Genomic DNA, 22227 nt, shown 5'->3' on the forward strand with positions numbered 1-22227 from the left:
ACCCAGTGGGCTGCCTTGCTGTACTTCCTTCCACAGGAGGGCCAGCAGGATCACACTTGCAGCAGATTTTACTCCCAGATTCACTCAAGCAAACTTAACTCTAAAAGTGTTACATGAGCGCTGCTGCCTTGGTCGCTCCTTCTCAGCACAACCAAGCAGTGTGCAGAGGTGAGGCCCCTCACCCAGCAGTCTGATGGCACCTGGTGTGTGTCAGCTCCGCATGCTGCTGCAGTGAGCAGCATCAACACACATAGGGGGGGCTGAGGTTACGGTACTGCAGCTGCTGCAGCCATCAAGGAAGAATTGTTTCCCTCTTAAGCACATATGCCACAGGCCATGAGGTCTAAAACCAAAGTATACGGATTTATTTATGCTTCGCAGCACCCATAGCTTTATGGGGGGAAAAAACAAACAAACAAAAAAAACCCCTAAACATAAGCCAATTTGAATGTTTCTTATGCTGGCTCTATAACAAGCACATACAATGGCTGATGGTAATTATAAACTTTCAAATTCTGGCTTTGCCAAAGCCAGTCAGAACACTTTCTACTCCACAGGCTAGGATGAAACCAAACCAGATCAGAGAGTAATTCATGCTCATAATGATGCTTTCTCTCTCCCCATTCTATCCTCAGCTCCCTTCCAGACACAAAATATTTTTAATGAGCGAGAAGGAGTAACTCAATTTGTCCTAACGTCACTGAGCAATGCAGATTGCAGTGCAAAGAACTGAGCACAAAAAGACGTACTGCCTGAAAACAGATTGCAATAAAAGCTAAAGTGATCATTCCCCATAGACAGTGGGGTTTTTGTTATCATCTCCTCATGCTCGTGGCAGGTGGAAGCATCCTGGGACTGAAAAAAGGGCAAGAGAATAAAGTAGACTGTGACAGTCAGCAGCAAAGGGCTCCCCTTGGGATTGCCAAGAGCATAACATGGGATCCAATGAAAAAAACAGAGAAAAACACAGTTTATTTGATTTATTTTCTGATTAATTAATCACTGAGGGAATCTGACTACATGGAGTTTGATGTGGCTTTCCAGAGTTTTCAGTTCCGCCTTCCAGCTGTAATGAAAACCAACTCTTTTTCTAAAAAGGCAGTCTTTCCTTTTCTTACTCTAGCCCCTGTTCACTGCAACAGTAGAATAGGATTTTCAACTTAATGCTAAAGCTAAAGCTGTCACCCAAATGGAAGATTGGGTTTCTTCATTGGAGGGGCAGTTCTGCATGGGAGCATGGGACCTTACTTTGCGGGGAGAGAGTTTGATTTGTTGTATTAACACTTTGTAGCCCATGTGCTGGTGAGGTGATGAGTCTCAGTTTAATATCTGTCTAGTGAACGTGGCTGTCTGTGGGTAGGAAGCACAAAGGTGAAGGTGTCCCATACCTTCCTGTGCTCTGATGTGCCACACTGGCACTAAGCCTTATGGTGGGAATGGAGGTATCTGAAAGGCAGAAAAACCACTGACGTTACTTAGTCTGCAATGGTTGTTTGATCAACAGCAACAAAAAATCAGTTCCTGTTCTAAATAAATAAATACTCTTTGTATTAGCCAAATCAATGCAAATTATGCAATTTAGATGACTGGTGGCAGTAATGGGCTGCACAAAGATATTCCACCAGCTTAAGTAGAATTGGGAATGCAATCAACTCTAAAAGCTGAAGAAACAGCTCACAGCTAAGGTTAAAAGCAGAGAGAAAGAGACAAATCCTCACTGAATATCTCCAGGCTAACAGCGGCCAGGGGGTTAATGGCTCTTTCCAAAAGAGACCTGCTATTGATGTGTCTCCTCTTCTGCTCGCTAACAGCAGGGCCCTGCTGGTAGCATCTAGTGGCTCAGATCAATTCACAGTCCCTGATAAACTTGGCTGCAATGGTAGAAAAGGCTACTCTCTTGCAGATGGGCTAAATCAATCACTTCAAGATTAAACACACATGATCTGAAGGTTCTTGCCCACAAGCTTATTCACAGTACGTCTGCTAACATGCTGACATTGTGTTATCGATGCCAGGCCAGAGCTGCACTCAGGTAAGACAGTAGCAAAGGAGAGCCACCAGCCAAGTGCTCAGGAGAAGGAGCAGCAATTCCCACACTTCTATTTGATCCATCCCTCTGCAAAGTCACACTGCCTGATTTAAGCTGCCAATGACAGTGATCAAGGTCTTCCTTTGATTTACCCTATGTACTCCCTCAGGCTATTTATAATCCATACAGAGATATTCCTCTGCTTAATTAGTCTCCTAACAGTGTGAGTCATAGGGGGAACGGGTTGAGCTCATATCATACACTAGGGGACAAGCAGCTTCTCCAGCTCCCGTGTCTCTTTACCTTGCCGCCCACATACTCTGAGGCACAGCACTACGTGTCTCCTGGAAGCACAGCACCTCTCAGGAGGGTGCAGCCTCCCCTGGGATTTAACACAGGATGGGTGGACTTGGAGGGGTCTATTAAGGGGATGGGGACAATAAGTGGAGAAGAGAAAGGCTGAATAGAACACCAGTGCAGAAGTAAAATGAGTAAAGTTGGATGCTTGTGTGGCAGCGAGCACTCCTTTTCGTCCTTGCAAAGAGGACTCCTGCTGTGTTCTGCATTAGGTGGCTACTGGATGAAAAGCTGTGATAACATATTATGTTATACCAGAAGTATTACTTCTTGAGTCACTACCCAGCTATGTATTGCAAGGTGCAGCATCTCATCCCCTGTGTGACTAAGGGCAATGACTATGAGACTCTGCGCTCTCATTTGGCTCAAATCTTGTTGATTCAAGGAACACTTACAGGGCATTTTTACAGCTCCAGTGTCTCAGTGTTGAGTTCAGCTGAAGTTGCATCCTGTATTTAACAGACCATTGTATGTGGTGAGAGGACTCCCCAAACTCACTCTAGAACAGTTTGCCTGGAGTGCTGTAATGGGATGAGAAAGATACTTTGAAGACAAGAAATGATATTGAGTTATTCTACTCCAAATTAAATTAGTGTTTTAATGTAAATTAGTACACCAGCTTATAATGTTGGGAAAGTATATTTTACAACATTGCACACACAAACAATAAATTGTGCAACACAGATGCTACCACTTATTGTAATGTTCCAAGTGAAGAAGAAAACCCTCTGCCTAGCTTTTAATTAGTTTTACTCCTTGCAGAGACAGAAATAAAAATTTACTTGTCTTATAAGTAAATACCATCTGCAATATATTTCCATTCTATAATCTAGTGCAAAGTATATCTGCAGCCTGCTGTACTACAGCATTATTTTATTTATGGTGGAAAGATGGTCATAGAATCATAGAATGGCTTGGGTTGGAAGGTACCCCAAGTAAGGCAAATAGCCTGCCTTAGTTTTCTTGCAGCATAGCTCTGATGTGAGGAATGCTTGTTTCAATCAACATGTCAGATGTTAGTGCCATAAATGCATTTGGCTGGATAGCAAGAGTACCAGCAAGGGTTTGCCTGTAGCCCCGTGTCTGTGTGTCACAAGGTGCTTTGAGACAAACGGGCAGAGTGGCACACAGAGGCCTATAGAGGCAACTACACAATGACTTGCTGAACCAGGCACTCATGAGTTTTATCCTTTTTTGAGTGGTTTTATAGCAGTACAGACTGCAGGAAGCAAGCCAAAAGCATCCAGAGGCTTTCTGAGGCTAGTGTCCATCAACTTGAAGCACAAATGAGGGTTCCTTCCTTTAAATACATATACATACATATATATATAAGTACCTCTGGTGACAAAACTTCCAACAGTCTCTAATTTATTTTCCCATACCCATTTTGTATTTCCAAAGCACAAAAGATGCCAATATAAATGCCTAATGCCAGAGGAATCAGGTCACGTTTGTCACTGTTTACTGATATACAATTTGCATATATAAGTTTGCTTCCAGCTGCATGGTTACAACACATAAGAGGCTTAGCTTCATGTTAGACCATTGTGAGAGCTGTCTGAGCCCTGGGACTAGCAGCTGGCAGATGGGTGTTTTCTCTGGAGGAGCATAACCAGCCCCCAGGCATTCACAGCACCAGGGTTGCTCCTTAACAGAAGCCTTTAAGCTGTGCCCAAGGAGAAGGGCGGAAAAGCACAACACAAAGCTCCCGGGACCTTCTACCTTTAACTGTGACAATTTAAGCCTCCCTGAAAATTCTAGTGCAAAAGATGTTACTGTTCTACATAGAATCTTTACAGGCTGTATCTGCATGAGGGCAGCTCCCCTTTGCTCTCCCCATCCAGTTAATCAGAAGGCACAGATGTCCTCCTGCATGGGTCAGTGTTAGTCATACTCACCAAAAGGAAAAGTACTGTATCTACATGTACATCCTCCTCTGCAGAAACAGAAAATAATTACCTACCACTGCTTTTTAAGGGGAATTCTACATCTAATGACCACTGTCCCACCCTCCCCTATGCCCCTCAGACTGATACATCCAGAACCAAAATGGTAAAGCTGTGCCTGAAGCCACCATCAGCTGGTGATGGACTCTCTGACAGTCTGACACAGGGGAAGGGATGTGTGGGGGTGTCACCATCTCCTCTCACTGCAGCTATTGTAGTATCGACCAATTCCTGCATCAAACGGAATACAAATCTGGAGAAGAAAAAGGAAAAAAAGAAACAGCTTATCTCATATTTTGCTTTCTTTTCTTTGGGAAACCATGAGAGGAAATAACTGAATGGCTTGTTGTGCTCTCACAGGGAGTAAATAATTTCAGTCTGTTTTAATCAACTACCTTTGACATCTTGGGTGCTTCCCATGGTTTATCACGTCTCCCATGAGCGAAACAATACAGATCTACAGCAGTGCTCTTCCCGTGCCCTGCTGCCCTCCATGCCCAAGGTCCAAGCTCGTCGTGCAGCCCCAGAATAGCATTTTGTGTCAGCCCACCACCAGACCTCAGTGACCCACACACATCAGCCTCTCTTGCAGGTGAGCCCTCCTGACATGCCAGACAGCAACCCACACACGAAATAATTAGCTGAAAGACTCTTTCCTTGTCATTGTAAGAAATCTCATAGTATTCCAGGTAGCCCTACTTTTCTCATCTTATTAATTTTGCTCTGGTTAAACGAAAGCTGATAAAATAGAAACTGCTGTAAGACCCGGGGAAAATTAGGTTATGTAACCTCTTTTTTATTTATTTAGCATGATATCAAAGTTGTTTCTTATCATTCTTCAGGTACATTGTGCTCAGGAATAAATTAAACTGTCTATTCAACAAAGAGGAGCTGCTTTTTCTCCTGCTAATTTTCTCTCTCTTTCTCAATTCTCACTCTATTATTAGGGGAAAAAATAACAAGCTTAGTTGGAGCCAGAGGAGCCCTTCCAGCTTTGCGCATTCCCCACTGTGCGGTTACCTCACACAGACCAAGTGGTCCATCTATCGGTCTCCGACTGATACGACATGCAACAAAGTCAAAAGTACAATGATGTATTGCTTTACATAATGACTTGCTGATGTTGACAAACGGAGTGACAGCTGCGCCCTTTTTAGGGCAAGAATTGTGCTTAGAGATCAAAGTCATGCACATCACCCCTCGCGTTTCCATCCCACTGCCATTCCTCCCCACCCTGGGCCCAGCACTGGGGCTCGGCTGCAGAGGGACTGATGCCTGGTGCCCATTCTGCTTGTGATGGCAAGGCCCAGGACTTGGGGCTAGGGGTGGCCCAGAGGCCATGGTGCTGTCCTTCCTGGGGCTGTGCATCCTGGAGCGTTAGTGCGAGAGAGAAGTCATCCCCTGGCAGCCTTGAACAACTTCAGCACAAAAAGAGAAACCTGAGGATATCCATCATTGATGGCCAGCAGGACAGACCTTCCAAAATCCCTTGTGTTCCAGGGAACATTCAGGGCAGAGGTAAGCATGACTTGCCCAAGGTCACCTACCTCTCTGCTGCTGCTAGTAGTAACAACTGCAAAATTAGTGTAATAGCTACCTCTTCTGGAGTCACTTTATGGCAGCATTTTACCAAGAGGCAGCAAATGGTACTCCTAGCATCACTCAAGCAAACAGGAGCCTGGGTCATGCTGGTTCCTGGCCATGCAAGGACACGTAGAGCCCAGAGTTCTGGCTAGCACCAGAGTGTGTTGAAGCATGTAAATCAGAGAGACAGATGGAAGGTCTGTGCATGTGTGTGGGTTTTTCCTTTCTCTCAGGCTCCCTCCCTGCGCACACCATGAAGGGCAGGATGGCATAAGTAGGTCTGTTTCATGACGTCGCATTGCAAATATGGAAGTATTAAAATAACTCATCAGAACCTGACCCAGCAAAGAGATGAGCAATTCCTGAAAGCCACCAAGGTTCAGCTCCTGTGCTAATACTTTAACTATCTATGTTAATCTCAATTAGGCAGCAAAGTCTGTACTTATTAAAATTGCCAGCTTTCTACTTTATGTGTGTAAGGGCAAGAAAGAAGTCAAGTAGATGTGTGGGTTACACTGCTGAGGGAAAGAGCTTAGTAAATAGAGGAATAAAAAGTCTCGCTGCTAGTGAGACATCAGGACTCCTAAGTAATACAAAAAGAACCTATCATCCATCATTGCGTGATGTGGTGCTTTTCCAGACAAACAAGGCAAGAGGTGCCACAAAGGACTCACCAACTTGCCACCTTCTGGGTTCCATTCCAGCATTAAGCTGGAGGAGAGACTGCGAATGATGGGGAGTGCAAACAGATGAGGAGTTGCTGTGACACAAAGCAGATGACAAAAAGTCTATACAATATAACCAAATTGCTAAGGACAGAAGTATTTTCTGTGTGAGTCCACAAGTGTATGCATGTGTACCAGCATAGCTAGAAATGGCAATAACGGGCAGTGATTTTTTTTCCTGTTATTTTTAATGTGAGTTTCCTCTCCTGCTTGTTCTGCTTCACACACACTGGCCTGAAAACGACAGTTCACCAGTTCAAGATTCACCATCTCCTGTGGTAGTTATCATGTTTGTGCTTACACAACAGCTATACAATACTTCAGTTCTTCTATTCAAACCAAAAGTAAAATCAATCCTTTTATTTCTTTCTTCTTTTTTTTTCTTTTCTTTTTTTTTCTTGATGACAGCAAAACTGTGAACACAGGTAGGAAAATAATTGATGCATTCTAAGAAACTGTCAGGTGTGAAAAATGTTGAAGGCTCAACAACCCTATTAATGCTATGAGAAGGTGTTAGACAGCAGATTTATGTAGCAGCACCAACACAGCATAAGATATATATGACAGAAATTAAGACAGCACAATTCTGGGCAACTACTCTTTTTTCCTAAGAGCAATGCTGCTGCACATGATCTGAAACAGCAGCTTACAGCAGGAAATGAGACAGGTCCTCATAGAAGACCCCAACAGCAAGTTATGACTACTGGGGCATTCTCAGAGACCTTCAGTCCTGCTGCCCTAGGCACCCTGTCCCACCTATGAAGTTGTTTAGGTGCCCACACCAAAGGGACTGCTGGTGCTTTGGGGTCCCCAAAGCATCTGGATCCCTACAGCCATGCTCCATATATATTCCCAATAATTTGGTCCTGATCACTTCCCATTATTTGCAGCCTTAGCCTTGGCTTAATGAGCCAAGGGCACTTTTCAAAGAATATCATTACTGTCTGCAGTGCCCCAGGAGGACCTGGTTGCAGTGATTACCTCCTTCACTCCCTCCACCTTCCATCACTCTGTCCTTTATTCTACACTGTCCAGTGTCCTGCCCTGACCAGGCACAGGAAACAGACTCCCTTCTTCCTCCCAGCTGAATTATCAGCCAGTATCTGCCATGTTTGTCTCATAGACGATAAAGCACCATGATAGAAAAGCAAACCTTTCTATAGTAACCTGAGCATTTTTCTCTCAACCAGAAAAAAAAAACAAAACAGAAAACCTCTGAAATGCATCAATTTCCCATTAGCACTGGAAATTTTCTGGCATCCTATAATATTGCTCTCGCATTTCACTATTATGCTGGCATTTTGGATGATGTTTAAGATGAAAAATTAGCTTTCAGAAAGTAGGATCTTCCTGATTAGAAAAATTTGTTGAAACTGTAATGGAAAGATCAGAACAACTTCATTAGTTTTCATTAAATAAAATAAATGTTATTCCTATCCCCTTCACATACAATCATATATTACAACTATTAAAATTGTGAGGACGTTTCTTTTGTCCCAGAATTTAATGGATAAGGCTGCAAACCTCATTGCATGAAAAACAACCTACGATCACCAGGATGACGTGCACTTCATCTTTTTTACGTTCATTAATTTCCTGTAAATAGAATGCAGTCACATTGCATTGTTTGCACTAATGGAGAGCTCAGAGGAGTTTACCCTGTTACTACTTATCATTTATTTGGGTGATAATTTTAAAAAGCTTTTAAATTAAAATGATAGAAGTGGTTAAGGGGAAAGATACAGCCTTTCAAATGTTTTGAGTATGATAGATTATCCCAGCAAAAAAAGATAGTTCTCATTTAAGAGAAGTGCCAGGGCTGGCTGCACATCTCCAGCAATTGCTCAAGCCCCTACATCGTGTTAGGCATCTTGCCCACATCCACTTTGGCATATGATCATCACACGCACCTCCTGCTCTTTGCGAGGCTCCTGTGCGTCATTCAGACGGATCCCGGGGGCACCCTGCTGCTCTGCAGGGAGCTTTACCTGGGTATGTGGGCTGTGGCAAATGACCTATAATTTCTTTGCCATAGCTGGGGCTGGCTGCAGCCACCACCGGAGTGGGGCTGCTGATGTTACTGGCAGCCACAGTTGAGCTCTCTGCAGCCTTCAGCCCCACTGAGTCCCGGGGCATTGCTTAGCCCTGCCAGAGCCCCACAAGGAGAGATAGGTCAATGGGAGATGGCATGAAGCATTCATCTCTGCATGCTCAGTCCTCTGTTAGCGTGCCATCTAACAAGAACTCATCTACTACAAAAGAACACCTGTGTTTGCACTAGGAGCATTGTAACCAAAGACCTGGAGGGAGGGTTCTCAGCTCCCAGGCAAACCACCTCCTTTCATAGACCTCATCTGCACCAACCAGTCACCATCTTGGGCACATGAATTTAGGGGAAAACAAGAAAAATGATGGCAGAGCTGCACGTGAGCAAGTAGCTGATGAAAGCCTGAAAGCACTGCCACGACAGGTCCAGGCTGTACGAGATGCCTTAATTCCAGTGTATCAAAACTTCTGAGTGCTTTGCAAGTATTAATGTTTAATGATGTTTCTGATGTATTTTTCTGTCTGAACTTGTCTTTCTTTTCTAGATCTTACAGTTCTCAAACAGTGCTGTGCAGTGGTGCTTTAGCTGCATTCTCATTGCTCCATAGTACATTTACCAGCACATGCAGACCTCTACAACACACAGTGGGGCAGCACCACAGGCACTGCTGAGCTGGGACACTGCGGGAAGGCACTGCAGCAATGGGTGTGTATGGGAGATTGGTAATCACAGCGTGAACCACTGATTAATCAGCTGAGGCAAGTGTGGGGTCAGCTGCGGGAGCACAGGTGAAAGTTATGTAGCTGTGCTCCCTGGAGGGGTGGAGTTCGACTCCACCTCCTCTTGAGACCTCATTTAAGGGCTGACCCTCACTGAGGCAGCATCTCTTGGAGGTTGCCTGCTAGTGAAGATTGCCTCAGCTCCTAGCGTCATCACTGGTGAGTTCCCTTTTCTTCCTTATACCTTCTGTACTTCTACTATCATCCTTGTAGTTGCCATTCTTGTTAACACTTGTGTAGTTACCACCAATACAGGGTGACACTGAGAAATCATGGCATGTGCTCTGAGGTGTTCAAAGGAGACAAACAGCTCCACAGTGAGCAGCACTCTTGAGTACAGTGGTGGAAGTGACTTTATAGCAGCTGAATAATGATAGTTCACAATAAGGCATGAGGTGTGGTCAGCACTTCTGTCCCCTTTCACAAGGTGTGATGCACTAAGCCCAGGAAGACACCAGTTAACCATGAGGCCACATTCAGTTGCCTAAGCCCACAGAGCAATTCAGAGCAGGAACCGCCCCGGATGCTCTGAACTGCTCCTAGCAGCAGTTTGTCTGCTTCTGGCAGGGCAGGGAGGATAGGAGCCTCAGCATCTAACATGGACACAGAATTTGTGGGCCAAAGAGAAGTGAACACAAGCAATACTCCCATTCTTCCTCAGACTGGATTCTACCTTTCTGTACTCAACAGAAACCAAACTGCCTTATCACATTCATGCTGCCAAGATCAAAATACTTTCCCCTATTAAGCTGAGGAACTGACCAGCTCAGCCATCTTCACCTCATGACCACTCACCTCCCTGGGCTGCCAGCATATGTCTGCAGTATGTTGGAGGCCAGTATGCAGAGGAGAGCAGAGCCAAAGCATCAGTGCATTTAACTTGACTCATGTGCCTTAATCAATGTGCTTTACATATTTATTTTTCCAAGCCTTTCCTGGCCATTAACTGGGACACCATGCTCGTACAAGGCCAGTCACGCCACTCATTTAAATGTATGCCTGTTATCCATCAGCGCTCATTATCTTATTGCTATGCTGATGTTATTATTACAGCTCAGCCTGGCAATTAATTATGAAGTAAAACAAAAACAAAAACAAACAATTCCAGCAAAATACCCATACCAATCTCATGTAACAAAATATCTTTTATTCTCCTTTCATTCTTATTAAGACATGCAAGACCACAATAATTTCCTCTGGGTAATAGGTTTGCTTCAGCTGCACCTCTCAGGCCTGTATTTCCCTGCTTGCATTTTTGCACAATTTAACAACAAACATTTAATAACTTTTTAAGAAACCATAATCCAGACAACAGCGTGTTCCTTTGTCATCTCTCAGTGCTGGGAGTAGGGGTGGGCTCCTGCTAATCTGAAGCAACTAACACCAAACAGCACGCACTCAGATGAGGAAAATCCCCCATACCTAACACTCATCTTCTGAAGTGCAGGCCACTCCAGCATCTGGATGCTGAGCATCCTTCCATGCATTATGCAGCCAGCAAGGCACTGCTGTAAACAATAAACCTAATGTAATTTTAATATGTGGTAATTATAAAGCCCGAATTCTATGAGCTGGGCAGAAACAGGCTAGTCACTATCCCCCATTTTCAGAGGGATCACCAGGACCTCAGAGCAAGAGCAGGTCAGTGCTTAGTAACCAAACACAGCGCACATTTTTAAATCCTTTTCATTCTTCAAATCAGCAGATTAAATAATATATCTCCATAGCAAGTGTTGAGGTTACTTCCTAGCGGTAGGAAAGAACTGAATGTGATTGGTATCAGCTATAAATTGAGTTCATCATAAAGCACTCATGAATGAGTTTTGCTCACAGTATTAGATCCAGGGAATGGCATATGGCATATCAAGTAATTAAGACTCTAAAGTGTACATTTAAGGCCTGCTGATAATGAAGTTCTTGAGAATTTTGCAATTAATGAGGGAGCTGGGCCTTTCATAATCTATTTAAAAGTGGAATATATTATGCACCATGATAAGCACCACAGCAAACAAGCTGTCCAGGCATTTGTTTTCCCTTGGAGCTCAAGAACCTTCTGGGAAGTGAAGGGCCCTCACTGCTGTCCATGTCCACACGATGCCCATGCCCAGCCCTGAGCTGTCCCTGTGGCCAGCCTGGGGCAAAGCAGTGGCTGCAGAAGGGTGAGTGTCCTGCACAGATGGCCAAATCCTCCAAATTAAGCAGAAGGATTTTTCCAGAGCCTACCTTCTGCAGCCAGACAGCCACCTGGAACAATTATTTGCTTTATACAAAGAGCATTTGTCATCATCCTTTGTGTGCTTTTCAAACTTTTTTGTGCAAATGTCTTCATCCCTGGAGCTCAGCTCTCATACAGCCCTGTCCCGTTCTTATTCTTTTCACCAACAACTTATAAATTCCTGAAAATAAGGAATTTTAATGGGAGTGCTGATTCAGCCTGAACTTTGCTGTACCAGCACGGAGTGTATTGAAAGGATGAAATAAAAGGACTTTAAAAACTCCAGCTCTGTGTGTCTGATGATTTTCTCTAGGGAATAACCTGGCAAGTTATCTGACAATACCCATCCAGAGAAGCTTTCGGTTTGCCTGTGTGCCGTGCATGCCAATGAAGTCAGGGATAAACAATCCATGCAGCAAAGAGGTGTATTATTTATGCATCGTCACATCCATCTATATAGAAAATTGGCCCTAAATTAAAAAAGCAGTTATCAATATTGCCTACGTGCTGGCTCCTGGGGAGAAGCTTGAGGGAAGAAGTCAAAATATCAGTAATAAGGACTCTTTTCCTCCTATCGATGTAAACAAACAGCCTGTGCCACTGGAGCAATGTTTATGTTAGCAAATACCCCGAGGTACTTCACAGAAATCAATCTGCAGAGAAAAATTGCATTAGATAATAAAAATACAGCAACTCCCAAACTCGAACCCAAGCCTCACTGCATGTCAGTGTCAGAGGTGAAGGATAAGGACAGAAATGTGGAGGTCAACGCTTTTAATTTTTCAGAGCATAGCTTACAGAACGCTGCTCTCCGAGCACTGAATTCATGCCAGTTACAACTCAGTTCGATCAAATTCAAGGACAGGAGAAACTGCAGGAGAGAAAGAGAGCAGAATTGGCTACAAGCTGCAGGAATACGTGTTCAGAGGAAACTTCTGCAGTGGAGTGAACTGGGAGCGAACCACTCACACAAAAACCAAATGATTTGCAGGTAATTTTCCACCTCTTCCTGCGGCGCTTTGCTCCCATCACGGTGCAGCAGGGCTGGAGCATAGCAGCCCACAAGGAAACCTCACCCCAGTTCTGTGACCCCGAGGAGCTCTGTACCCTGTGGTGACAGGGACAGAGGGGCAGAATTATGGTTTCAATGTAAAACCAGGAAAGGTAAAACCTTGCTTCAGGCAGTGAATAAAGTAAAGGTATTGCCTGTGATGATGGTGATTCATGTGGTTATTCTGCACCTGGAGTGCCCGGTACTGCTGCAACAGTGGGACTGCCTTTACCCACGGTATCTCTTTCTCTGCTCACCCCACTCTGCATCCGGAGGCTGCAGGCATGCCATCTTCTTTGGGGCAGGACTGGGCTGTAGTGCCCAGTACCATGGAAACTTCCATCTAAGACCTCATCTGCTCTCTAGCTTTCTTCTCTGTCTCAAAAATCACAACAAAGTTAAACCTTCGTTGTGCAGAAAGGTTGGGACGTTCACTAAGAAGCTTGAGGGAAGAAGTTGTAAGCAACCCTGAGTTCCCTCTGATTTGGAGTTGCTATGGGGTGCCCATGCTTTGTGCTGCTTGCAGAACCAGAAAGAGCTGTCAAAATCCAGAGCTTTCTGTCCCCAGAGCTCCAACACCTCTGGAACACCACAGACTTGGTCTTGTCCCTAGCAACACCTGTAGCCTACACAGGCTATAAGCTGTAGGTTACATGTTCCCTGGGGTCTGATGTAAAGAAGCCTTATGGCACTGCATAACTGGGAAAGAGCTGGAAGTGAGCAGAGTGGTGTGAAACAGAAATGAAGAGACAAAGTCTCTCCTGAGTGAGAGGTGGCTGTGCTGCTAGAGATGCAGCTCAGGTGAACCATCAAGCTTATGCTTGCTTATCCACCTCTTCCAGTTCTTTTAAGCTCAGGAGGTTTTTTTTGCTCACACATGTCCCTGTGAGGCTTTTCATTTACAACAAAAGGAAGGATGGTGCTGCTTCTAACGGTGTCAGACACTCCGTGAGAGCTCGTGCCCTCTTACCAGGCATCGCTTCTTATCAAACAACGTCAGAAACCTGATAGTTGGCAGAGAGAGGAGAAGGAAAGGTTTGAGGTTAAGGAGAAATGATGGAAACTTTCTTTTCAAATATCAAACTTGTTTTCTGTACCAATTATGAATGAAGATTGCAGTTGGCTTTTGTTCTATTGACTGGAGAAGGATGATGGGTGAAACATAGTGGAAAGGACGTGAGATTTTTACAGAGCTGCTCACATATGATTGATTCATATCACTGAGATTTAGAAGGCTAAAGAAAATCCATACAAAGGATTGCAAGGGTTTTCCAGCTCTCAGAGACTATCAAGGCCATAAATGCATTATTTCTATTTGAAAGGGGGAAAGAAACAAACATTGTAAGAGCCCCTGGACTTCAATGCTTCTAGCTGATCCACTCTTCCTGTAGATTTTACATTTCCCTTTTTAAATATCTGTCCCTTATTTGATTAGGCAGCATATCTAGCAAGAGACAAGTTTTCTCTGGGCAATCACTTCCCAGCACACTGGTACGCTCTTGTACTCACATACACCATGAATATACCAAGCAAAACCCACACAACAGCACTGCAACTGAGTACAGTAAAAGCAAGTTTTAGCCCTCGCAGTCTTTGAATCAACTGCAGAAGTGATGTGCAACATCTGCCTTGTCTTTTGATAAGCTTTTGCAGACTGCCAAGTTTGCAGACCAATTTGATGTTCCCATAAATGCACTATTTGGCCAGACTGCCTCTCCTCCCTACCAACCCTACCCCCCTTCACCCTTCCCCTTCCTCTACTTCTCCTTCCTCTTCCAATCCCTTCCCTTCCCCTGGTTCAAAGCTAGTTACAGAATCCTTTAGCAGTACAAAAGCTACTTGCCCCTAAAAATGCAGTAATTAAACCCAGTTTACAGCATGGTGCAGTTTTTGGGAGGGGCAAGATGAGCTGCATAGGTCTTGTTCCAGCTGTTAGGCTGTCACCTGAAAATTCGATCCTGGGTGATCTGAGATGGCATTGGTGTACACAGGGATCTTTTCTAGTGGTGACCCCTGAGTTCACAATGGCAAAGAGATGCACAGTGAGGGCTGCCCACAGGAGGCTGACACTTGCACCTGTGATGCCAATATCTCAGATGATTCAATGCCTCCATGTCTGAAGACCCCAAAGCATTTCACAAAAGAGATTATGACTGTAGAAAGCACTCAGCACACACTTCAAAAGGAATCACAGCAATCCCCAAAATCTTCCTGAGTATCAGGGGAGGGGAAGCACCTACACAGAGCTCCAACACTCATCTGCCATAGCTACCAGCTCTGACTATTTAAAGCAATCACAGATTTACATCAGGAGACTTTAAATATAGAAGTCATTTTGTGTAAACTCTTTCCTTCATTGCAGCTCTGAAAAGGGGAAGGAGGGAAAAGCCTTTCTTTTTTTAGTCTTGGCAGGAAACAAGCAGTTAAATAAGCGAATACTATAAAATGAAAATCTTAAAGTGATTACAAATATGAAAGGAGTGAATACCAAATTGAAACAGCCGTTTAATCAAGATAAAGCACTGAAATCCAGCAATTGGCCTCCTTCCATGATCCTGTAGAGCTGTGCAAAGGAGGCAGCTTACCATACTACAACCAATCTCAGATGCTCTCTGCTGACTGCGATACCCCGATGTCTTCCACTCTTCACAGCTTTTCACATGCAAAATGACTTCCTTTATGGATCACCCTTGATGTAAAGTGGCTTTAATTATTCAAGAACTGAAATAAAGATGAAAAAGTAATTGCATTTTAATTGCTGTAATAATGGCAGGAAGCTGCACTGTGACTTAAATACTGAGAGATGAAGAGTATGACTATGTTTGCTAAGATGCTGTTCCTTCAAACACAGCTTGTGTGCATTTTGTCCCAGTCTCACCTCATTCCCCCACCCCACAACCATTAGAGAATGCCACATTTATCCTTAAACTCCTGAGATGGTTTGTTCTATTAGACAGTGATACCTGTCTAACACAAATGGGAGCTTTTCACCATAAGCAATTTTAAGCCTGAAGGATTTTCTTGTTATTTACTGATACCAAAGTGCAGCTTATCACCACAAGGTGCCTGCCTACCCCAAGCACCTGTATACTGTGCAGAGCGGCCCACTGGATCCTGGCATGGTGGGGCTGCAGCGAGGATGTTCCATGGCAGGGGCTGGCACCTGCAGCCAGGCAGACAGAGAGGCACTGGCCAGTAAGAAACATGCTTGGTTTTCCTTGGCGTATGCAATCAGCAACACAGAGCCCCCAGGATTTGGAAATGGGAGGGGAGGGCAATAAAAAGGAACTGCTTTCTCTTTGCTGCATGTTTTGTATCCACACCCGTGGGAACAAACTCTCCAGCAGCAGCAGGAAGTGGCATCACCCTGCAGCCCCAGGCTGGGAAGCATCAGGACCTGAACAAGACTGACATCACTGCCACTTTGGGAATTAGTGTGAAACCTGCTGATCAATACCCATGCGTCCCCCCCAAACATCTCAGTTATCACACAGACGACTTTTCCTTCTGCACGAGGAAGTTTTCTGCTTTTGTTGCCGTCTCTGTCACAGCAGGAGCTTTAATCCCTCACAACAGCTTCTGCCTCAAACCAGAGAGCTCGCTCTCTCGCACACGATCCCTCCTGTGACTGCACCATTCGGCAACACAAAGCCAGACAGAACAAGCTCAGAAAAGGAAAAAGATGCAGCTGGAATATAGAGTGAGGCTATTGACTTGTTGTGCCAGACGCTGGCTGCAGTTAATTCCAGATGTGAGCTGAACAATAACTAAAATCTTATACTTTATCACCTCTTAACGTACCTGGAGATCTCCAAACAATTGCTTTCAGTGAGTGATTTCAGGCAGTCATTAGCCTCATGCAGGGAGGAAACAGATAAATACGCAGAAGAGTCTATTGTAAGCAGATGAAATTCATCAAAAGAATTTCTAAGAATCAATCTGTTACATAGTGGGGAAGCAAACTCCCTTTTGTCTCTCACCCTCCTCTGCCTCTCCCACTATTCCTTTTCCTCTTTCAATGCTTATGGTGCTCAGTAGGAGCTCGGTGCTGACAGTGGCTATGCAGTATTTCTATCAGCAGCCCAAAGAGAAGCCTCAGGGTTATGAAGATGTTACTATTTGGGGGTAGTTTATTTTTGCTGGAAGAATCATTCATCCAAATTGCAAATCATAATGGAAGCAATTTCCCCTATTTATTAATTAATTGCTCATTTAAATCAAAGTGAAAATATGCCAGGTATTGGCTATGCCTCAATAGGCTCCTGCTGTGGGAGTACTGCACTGCTGGAGCTGCACTAAGCACTTCCCACAAGGAAGAAGAGGAGCACTGTAAGTCGTATCGTGCCCATCCCAGAGCCCCCATTTGTCCAGGAGACTTCCAAACTGACCAGGGCCACCAATCCCTCTGTGCAAGGCCAAAATGCAACACTGTACAGAGGCTGCTGTGGGATGAGAGGGAGCTTATTGAAAAAAAATATATTGTTAAGCTAAAAGCAATAATGAAGTAAATATTATAGACATTCTTCAGTCCCAAATGGGAATGCCACCATAGTTAATTCTGAATTACAGCTTGCATTTGAAAGTAGGAAGAAATTACTCTACTTGCACGTTTCAGTGAATGAAATTCATCTCATGAATTAGCATATGTTGCTGTGAGACATTTTCCAGTTCCAGAGGAAGCTGAACCTCGTGTGCATGGCTTTAAAAGAATCTTTTTTCTTTCCTCTTTCTTTTTTCAAAGGAAATACTCTCAGAGTTTCCTCCCTTTCTCCCCCGGATGCCATCAAGTAGTGCTGCCCAGGGGCAGCCCAGATCCCAGCTGGAATGTGGGGCAGCCTTATAACACTTTTTTCCTGAGCAGTCCTCACAAGATCACTGTGGGACATTCACTGAGGCTTCAACTTCACTGTTAATGAGACACATCTGAGCTCCGTCTCTTTAGCACCTACACGAGAAACAGCTTTCCACTGTCTGAAAGATGCTTCAAGCATGGGCAAGGTTTTCTCCCTTTACACAGAGAATATTAGACCCTATTTGTGGCTGGATGCTCTGAAAGTAAATGTTCCCATGTGTTGCAAGAGCCCCAAGAGAATGTTTCATAACTCCCTTAAATGACAAATCACCTGTAGAAACCAAGACATTGTCAGAGTGACTTGAAAGAAGGGTGAAGGCACGGTGCAGCAAGGCACAGCAGGCCTTGGTCTCACACAAACCAGCTCTCTCCCAAAGCACCCACACTCTTTCTGTTCCTCTTTCAAATACAAATAAAATACTTGATTGTTGCCATTAAAAATTCAGCACCTATGCTGTTTAAGCCATCAAACCTATTGCAAACAAAGTGCTATCATATTTTAAAGTAATGAACCAAGCACAGTATCTAATAACGAGGCCGTCACATTGTTCTTGGCAAGTGCTGTAGAGGGATGAAATTATATCTGTGACAAGGGACGTCCCTTAATTTGAATATCAGCTCTACTAAACAGAAGACAGCAAACGCTCTGCCCACCACCTGATAGCATGAAAAAGAAATATTTGGTATGGTCAGTACAGGAAAAGGAGGCAGAATAATTCCCTGCCTCTCCAGGAAGCTGCAGAAGTCACACACAGTTATGGGGAATTTTAACTGAGTCCACAGAGATTTACCCTGTGAGAATTTTCCTTTCTTTATGGTAGTGGTTTGGAGCTTCTTTCCAGTTTCTCATGATAGAAAGATTATTCAGAGGGGAAAACAGCATCATATGGATGCTGGGGGAGTAAGAGGATGTGGCAATTTGGTTTACAGGTGAACAGACAGGAAAACAAGGAGAAGTAGCTCACATGGGGTGATGCCACCTCAGGAGCTAACATAGTTCCCAATACCCAACACCCACGGTCAGGCTGGATGGGGCTCTAAGCACTGATGGAGCTGTAGATTTGTTCATTGAAGGGGAGCTGGACCACATGGTCTTTAAAGGTCCCTTCCAACTCAACAATTCTATGATTCTAAAGGGAACGCTTCCACAGAAAGCACCATCAAACAGTTAACAGCCTCATGATGCAGCAGGTCCCACAGTCCCTAGCCACACCAGAGCAAAGCAGGGACCAGCAAAGCCCTGTGAGTAGCAGCAGAGTGAGCATGCAAAGAGCTGGGAGGTTAATTAGCTCGTGATTTTAATTAATTTGCCGTTCCTAATAGATGCTACAGATGCAGTCCTGAAGTGTTGCCTATTGACAGAATAAATTTATTATGTATTGAATAGGCAGCATATGCATGTCCTGTGCACACACATGAGCAAAGCCCCTGGGAGCTGACTCCCTGGTGGGAGGTATCTTGGTCTCCTGGTATGTCCCATTCTCCCCCGTTCAGACAAGTTGGCTCCTACCCCTGCCCTGATCTCTTGTCCTCCCAAAGGACAGGTACTGCCCTAGTTTAAAGCATGAGAATGTACAGAGCTGCCCATAAGGGTTTGAAATCAGCCCCTTGGGCAATGTCTGCAGCACTGGACTTACTGATTGCAGTTGCCACAGTGGGCACTGACATGCCTTGCACCTTTGTGAGAGTTGTACCACAGACAGCAGTGTTTACCCCAGAAATTAGTGTCCTTCTACCCTGAAATGTCTGCCATGTTTCCTAGAGGGTCAGGTACTGCATTGCTTACAAGCAACTACATTTTAGTTTCCTTCTTGCCATCTGAAGAGGAGGAGGGGAGAAGGAACAGGTGAGACAATCAGACCTGAGTGCTTCCAGCCATAATTAACAGCAAATTTTGGTGGCACACACAGAGAGCTCGGTGGCACCCATGTGGATGAGCTTGTTTAGAATGGAAAGCTGGCCTTGGGGTCTATTGTCGGCTGGGAATATTGATGTGATTAACAATGATTTGATTTGGATATCAATACAAGGGAGATTGTTTGCTTGCTTTGTCCAATTTAGTCCATGAAATATTGGCTTCAGTACAGGGAGAAATTCAGCTGAAGCAGGAAGGGGATTTTGAGGAGGGGTGGAGTGGGGAGTGTTTGTTATTTTGTCAGACATCCGTCTGGATTCTAGATGGTGAAAACTTGAGCATTCAATCAAACGTTTTATATGTGCCTATAATAATCCAAACAAAGGAACAGCTGACAGCTCATGATCATTTAAAGATAGAGCGATTTCTATTTAGCAATCTTGTGACTGCATTTTCTGTATCTACGTGCAAGGCTTCCTAATCATTGTGTGGGTTTTGTTGCAATTTGGCTGCAAATGAAACACAGTGAATTTACAGGAAACCCAACAAAACCAGTCAGTATTTAAGAGGAATATTAAGAAGCCATTCCCCTGGGTTTCACAGCAAAGACCCTGCATATGCCATTACTGGGTATAAATTGTTGAGCTTCTGTCTTAATCCGATCTATATTTCGAGAAATCTTGTGATAATTCATCACAGACAACGTGTATTAGAAAGGAGAGATCCATTTTGTTAAACTTTACTCCCAGTAAATTGTTTCTTTTGCCTCAGCTCCAGGGAGCTTCCATCAATGGCTTCTGGAAACAGTGCAACGATCCCTGGGTGAAGGTTTTGTGGAGTGGGCTGGGAAGCAAAGTGGGAACTGATAACTGGTCTCTCCCAATATGAATATCGTTTTTCAGATATGTGGAAAGCTCGCTGATGAAATCCTGGATTCCATCTTACGGTTCTGACACACTAACATTGCCGAGCAGCCACTTTTCCCAGACAAACCACTGACAAATCAACATGAGAAGAAACAGCAAACAGCACATCAGAGCTGAAAGCTCATCATTTTAGCATTGCCTTTGGGAAATTTATCCTCCTAAAAGCAGCAGCTTTGTCACTTATGATGTAATTATGTCATCACTCACTGTGGGAAATGGAGGTTTTGCCCTCCCCTCTTCCATACTCATATTGCCATGTGCTAAGTCATGGCTTGAAGCAGTGATGGAGCACCTGGTGGGAAGGCAGGGCCAACCCAGGGGAGCTCAGGTGCATGCAATGTTCCTGAGTGACCAGAAGGGATAGAACCAGGATCCACCCCTTCCCAGCCCTCATTTAAGGGCTGGCAGTGGAGGTAAGGGCATCTTGCTGAAGATCCCTGCATACCTGAGGCCTTCTGAAGGTAAGCAGCTTTGTTTTCCTGTTATCTATGTCTGCTGTTTTGGGGCTTGTCCTTGTTTGCTGCAGCTGATGATTCTGCTACCCTGCTATTATTGCTGTACTTTCTATCATGTTGTAGCATTATGCCATAAAATGCTTGGCCTTTCTATTTTGTTTTGTTAGAGCTGCAAGAATCTCACCTGCTTGAATCAAGGTTAGGTGTTCAACTTTCTGTCAGTTCCAAATGGAGAAACTTCATGAAGCATGACAGCAGACAGCCCTTGCTATGGGCTGTGAGATCATAGGAGATGAGTTTACCAGGCAGCATTGCTTTGGAAGATGGCTGGCTGCTGACTCGCACCTTCCATCACATCTTTCTTTAAGCCCAAGTGGGGGTGTTGGAGGTTGAGTTCTTTTAACTCTAGTGGGGTAGGGTGCTGAGAATTGGCTTACTCAATAGTACAGAAGGGAGGAGCACCGCACCTGCCTGTGTGGCTTATTGGAGCCACCTTATACTGGATACTTGCTGTTTGCTTCCCTGGTTAGAGCTCATCCTTTTGGTTATGCCATCCACAGACCCAACTTCTCTGTAGCAGTTGTTCTTACAGGTTCCCTTACAGGCATCCCTTGCAATGCTATCCAAAACTCAAAACAGCTCCAGAGTGAAGCACATGCCAGGACATCAGTTCATAGAAGATGCTCTGACTCTTAGAACAGATTAACACATTTTGCATACAAAAGCACTGAATGGAAACATTGTGTTAGTCTATATTTGGACTCTGGGCAATAGTAATATAGTTCAAAGGAAGCAGAATAATTGCATAGTGGAAAATGCCATCAGCACTGAGGCTGAGCCCAGACTGCAGCAGTTAGCAAGTTAAAGCGATTGCAGTAGTATGGGCTGTGATTTCCTTAGACCTTACAGCTCTTCTGCTAACCTTTTCTCTGCATTGAATTCTTCACACTAGTCAGTTAGAGCAGTAATTCAATTCACTGCAGTCTCTTCCCTGATTCATTGCAGAAACAATTCTTAAGTAAAGGTTTAGCATTTAAAACAAATGGTTCTGCCTTTTGAGATGGGATGCAAACCCCAGCTGGTCACTACTGCTCAGACTCCAGTTCTCACAAGTGAGATCCATCTGATATATTTGAGCAATTGGATGCTGTCCTTCAGCTTCTTTGCACAGGTACTTGGTGAGGCTCTTAGATCTTCTTGTTTGCATAGAGAAGAAAAAAAACAAAAAATCTCTGAGATATAGCTTTTCAGACCCCCCTGAATAATCCCACAGTTGAAATTATTAACTAAGTAGTCCTGCAGTGAAGGAGATTGCTCTGGGCACAAAGAATGAGTGTTTTGGGGCGCTTCTGTGCACTGAGAGAAGGCGGCACTGCCCACAGGAGGGCAGTGCTGTGAAAGTGGTT

Source organism: Coturnix japonica, chromosome 13 (genome assembly GCF_001577835.2).
Source record: "Coturnix japonica isolate 7356 chromosome 13, Coturnix japonica 2.1, whole genome shotgun sequence".
NCBI lineage: Eukaryota > Metazoa > Chordata > Aves > Galliformes > Phasianidae > Coturnix > Coturnix japonica.